This window comes from Suricata suricatta, chromosome 7 (genome assembly GCF_006229205.1).
Source record: "Suricata suricatta isolate VVHF042 chromosome 7, meerkat_22Aug2017_6uvM2_HiC, whole genome shotgun sequence".
In the NCBI taxonomy this organism is placed as follows: domain Eukaryota; kingdom Metazoa; phylum Chordata; class Mammalia; order Carnivora; family Herpestidae; genus Suricata; species Suricata suricatta.
The window spans coordinates 71,113,235-71,117,969 of NC_043706.1; the positions used below are offsets into that span (position 1 = coordinate 71,113,235).

At 38.6% G+C, this 4,735-nt stretch overlaps 1 pseudogene; it reads left to right on the forward strand.

The window, feature by feature from the left end:
• The first annotated feature begins 1,062 nt into the window (after positions 1 to 1,062).
• Positions 1,063 to 1,406, forward strand: LOC115296833 (annotated as a pseudogene).
• The last annotated feature ends 3,329 nt before the right edge of the window (positions 1,407 to 4,735 follow it).

The following is a 4,735-nucleotide window of genomic DNA, read 5'->3' on the forward strand; positions in this document are numbered from 1 at the left end:
TAAAAGACAACTGACAGAAAGGGAGAATATATTTGCAAATGAAATATCTGATAAATGGTTAGTAACCAAAATCTATAAAGAACTTATCAAAATCAACATCCCAAAATTAAATAATCTAGTGAAGAAATGGTTGAAAGACTTGATAGACACTTTTCCAAAGAAGACATCCAGATGGCTGACAGACACATGAAAAATTGCTCAACGTCACCCATCATCATTAGGGAAATACAAATCAAAACCACAATGAGTTACCACCTCACACTTGTCAGAATGGCTAAAATTAACAACTCAAGCAATGACAGATGTTGGGAAGGATGGGAAGAAAGAGGAACCCTGGTGGCAATGCAAACTGGTGCAGCTACTCTGGAAATCAGATTGGAGGCTCCTCAAAAAATTGAAAATAAAACTACTCTACAATCCAGCAACTGCACTACTAGGTATTTATCCAAAGGATATAGGAGTGCAGATTCAAAGGGACACGTGCATTCCGTGTTTGTAGCAGCACTATTGACAATAGCCAAAGTAATGAAAGAGCCAAGTGTCCAGTGACTGATGAATAAAGATGATGTAGTATATATGTGCAATGGAATATTACTCAGCAATAAGAAAGAATAAAATCTTGCCATTTGCAAGAGCATGGATGGAACTAGAGTGTATTATGCTAAGTGAAAGAAGTCAGTCAGAGAAAGACAAATGTCATACGACTTCACTCATGTAGAATTTAAGATGAACATAAGGGAAGGGAAGCAAAATTAATATACAAACAAGGAAGGAGACAAACCCTAAGAAACTCTTAACTAGAGAGAGCAAACTGAGGATTGCTGGAGTGGTGTTAGGTGGGAAGAAGGGCTAAAGGAGTGAAGGGCATTAAAGAGGACACTTTTTGGGATGAGCACCGGGTGTTATATTTCAGTGCCCACGTGCTGGTCGTGAAGTGGCCTTCCACGGCCTCCCATGCAAATGGGCTCTGTGGCCTAGTGTTTCATCCCTGTCACCTGTAATTGTGTACCAATGCCCACGAGGTCTCTCTGCTGAGGTTTCCACTGGCACACAAGGGACAGCATGTTAGCCTTCTCCTCCAGTGGCTTGCTTGTGGCCACCCACGAGTATTATCAATGCCACTTAGGTTCCGTTCCAGTAACATCTCCTGCAGAAGTTCAGAGTGCCCTGTGGAAGCCATCCGTCATCACCCCTGCTTCCCCAAGACCAACCCGGGTCACTGGTGGGCAAGCTTCTTTTTGGGGAAGTCCATGCTCTGGCTCCTGGTTACAGGGTTGGAGTCTCCAGAATGCCTAGAATTCTCTCAGGCCTCTAGCAGCATGATCACCTGTGACTTGGCTCTGGAAGCCATGAGGAAGCATCCTGGTGGCCACCTTAGCAAAGCCAACACCAGGCCCCAGTCCTGAGTGGCCACCACCAGGCTTCAGGAGGCACTAGGCTCATCAGAGCACCTCTTCTCCCCTCCCTGTCTGGTAGACTAGGCAGGCTGAAGCAAGCAGAAACAGTTGGGTTCAAAAGAGCAAAATACCAAAAAGGAAGTTGAGAGATTCCCAGTCTTTATTATCCAAGCCACATGCAGGCCTTCCTGACACCTTGTAACCATGAGCCTTGCATCAAGTGGAAAATAAACCCCAAGTTAGAAAAAAAAAAAAAAGAATATATTTCCTATGAAAAGAGACTTATTAACTTTAGTCCCTTGACCCTTAAATGGCTCCTTGTATAGGTTGTGGAGAGTCCATGAATACTTGGATGTTGCATGCAAATTTAGCACATGTATACTTAAGTATGTGGTGGCCTATCAGTATCTCAAAGAGTTCTTTTGCTAAAAAGAAGTTAAAACCAGGGCACATAAAAAGGAATTTCTTTGTAATTTAGCGTGAATCACTACCTGAAGTTCTTAGTTCTTGGTTCACTTAACTATGAAAGGATTCATTACCCTGTTCCTGAGAAAGTTAATCCATGAATTGCAGATCTGGAAAAAAATGGAAATGTTATGTGGCCTATTTCTCTGCTTTAAGAAAGGACCACAGTCGATGGTAAGTGAAAAAACATCTTTTTTCAAAATCTGCAGAGCAGATTCCAGTGTTGTTTTTTTCTTTTTTTTGGTAGCCATTCATTGTTCACATTTCCTATCATGAAGTTCTTTCTGTCAAGCCTGATTCCCTTATGTTGCAAATAATGTGATCTCTTATGTTTAAGGAACCAGTATTTTAGGATACTATTATTAAATTCACCTTCAGCTTTCTCTCCTTCCATACTTTTGATTTTTGCAAATTTTCATTTTCATACTCATTAATCATCTTCATGGCTTTCCTCCAAACCCTTTCCAGTTTTCAATACTTGTCTATAAATTCAGAAATGAGTTCACTGAAGAGAGATTTATAAAACCTTCCATTGATCTGTGAACTTCACTATGGCCACTGGAATTGGTATGTAATAATAAATTTTGAGAAAATATTAAGTATAAGCTTGTCCTGTGGGGGTGAAATTATAAAATCAATGCAAAATGGACCAGATAATCTTATTGGGAGTGAAAATCTGGAATCAACAAGGTGGACATCTGACTAAAGATTGCACATCAAAGGAAAGATCGTGTCTCTTAAGAAAGATGTTGCAGCTATGAAAGCTTGATAAAGAAGAATCATAGACTCAGGTCCTCGAAGGGACCACCCAAAGAGTATCTAGGGAGGAGTGTGTTGGACAGGTTATTCTGATAACCTGGTCATGCTTGTCTCTTCCTGTTGATCAGATAGCTGTAGTATGTCTGAGTCCTGCTGTCATTATAGATTTTATTCCAACCCACTGATGTGACCATGTCACTCAGAAGAAGGAAACCAGCATGACCAGTTGACCAGAACTCATTCAGCTCTCCTTACATTCCTGGAAGGCTTGATTTCTATATTAAATCTCTTTATACCCATCATACTTGCCAAATTCTAATTAAGATACTGGATAATGATGTGTCTACATTTTTCCAGTTTCTTGAAAAATTGTATGCAACAAATTTATTTTTATTAACCTTACTTTATTCCACAATAAAATATAAAAATTTTTACTTGGATGTTTAAATCCTGAAGGAAAGATAAATATGAAGTCTATTGGTTGCTATGCCAATGTTTACTTGAATAAAGGAGTTTATTTTCTTTATTGCACTTCAACATTTTCTTCCTAGCAATGGAAAGTGTATTTTATTAGTGTCTAACTGGTATCCAACTCAAAGATCTTCACTGATGGCACACCCTTGGCAAATTGTTCTTAACTCAGTAGCTTTGCGAATGAAAAGGAATATACTACTATCAAATATCATACATATCCATTTGAAAAAAAAGTCACTCTGCACTGTTGGTGGGAATGTAAACTGGTGCAGCCACTCTGGAAAACAGTATGGAGGTTCCTCAAAAAACTATCCATAGAACTCCCCTATGACCCAGCAATAGCACTGCTAGGGATTTACCCAAGGGATACAGAAGTACTGATGCATAGGGGCACACGCACCCCAATGTTCATAGCAGCACTGTCAACAATAGCCAAAACACGGAAAGAGCCTAAATGTCCATCACCTGATGAATGGATCAAGAAGAAGTGATATATATATATATATACAATGGAGTATTACATGGCAATGAGAAAGAATGAAATCTGGCCATTTGTAGGAAAGTGGATGGACCTCGAAGGTGTCATGCTAAGTGAAATAAGTCAGGCAGAGAAGGACAGATACCATATGTTTGCACTCACAGGTTTAATAGGAGAACAGGAGAAACCTAATGGTGGACCACGGGGAGGGGAAGGGGGAAAGAGAGTTGGGAAGAGAGGGATGCAAAACCTGAGAGACTATTGAATACTGAAAACGAACTGAGGGTTGAAGGGGGAGGGGGAGGGGAAAGAGGTGGTGGTGATGGAGGAGGGCACTGTGGGGAAGAGCCCTGGGTGTTATATGGAAATCAATTTGACAATAAACTATTTTTTCTAAAAAGCCAAATAGGTAAAAACAAACAAACAAACAAACAAACAAACTTTGGTTTCTCTTGATTTAAAAAAAATGAAAAAAAGTCACTCTGAATAAAATGCTATAAATCATATAGGAAACTCAAAAGGATTCACCAAAGTGTCTTTCTTAATTGGATGAATCATTAAGAAGTTCATGAGACATGAAAGAAGGTCCAAAACACAGGCCAGCAGTACTCTTCTTTTCTATCATGGGAGTCAGTTAACAAGCACAGGATGGACATATTGATAGCATTTCTCCTCCCAGGGTCTCATGGCCTTCATTTGCAAAAACAATTTGGAGAGGTTTGCCATGCATTCACAGTAGTTCATACACTTCCAACCAGTGACATCCCTGGCATAATTAGGTATACAGAGAATATTTTTCCTCTATACAACAAAATCATTTTTGTAATAATTATGACATGAAACAAAAATAATGTCAACAAAAGAAATGTAGACTGAACTTTTTTCTTTATTGACCTTAATAAACACAATCATACTGGAAATCAATGAATGAATAAATCAATGAACATTCAGTTCAAAAAACGAAGAAACTAATTAATTACATTCTTGGGTTCTCAATTTACTCAAGATACTTTTTGGAAAAGAAAAAAAGAAAAACATACTTATTTTGGTTTGTCATAAATGATTAACATTAAAGTTTCTATTTTTAAGCTTTAGCTTCTGCAAACTTAGAAGTCTTAAACACAAATAAAAACTCTTAGTGGTCACATGAAATGACAGAATT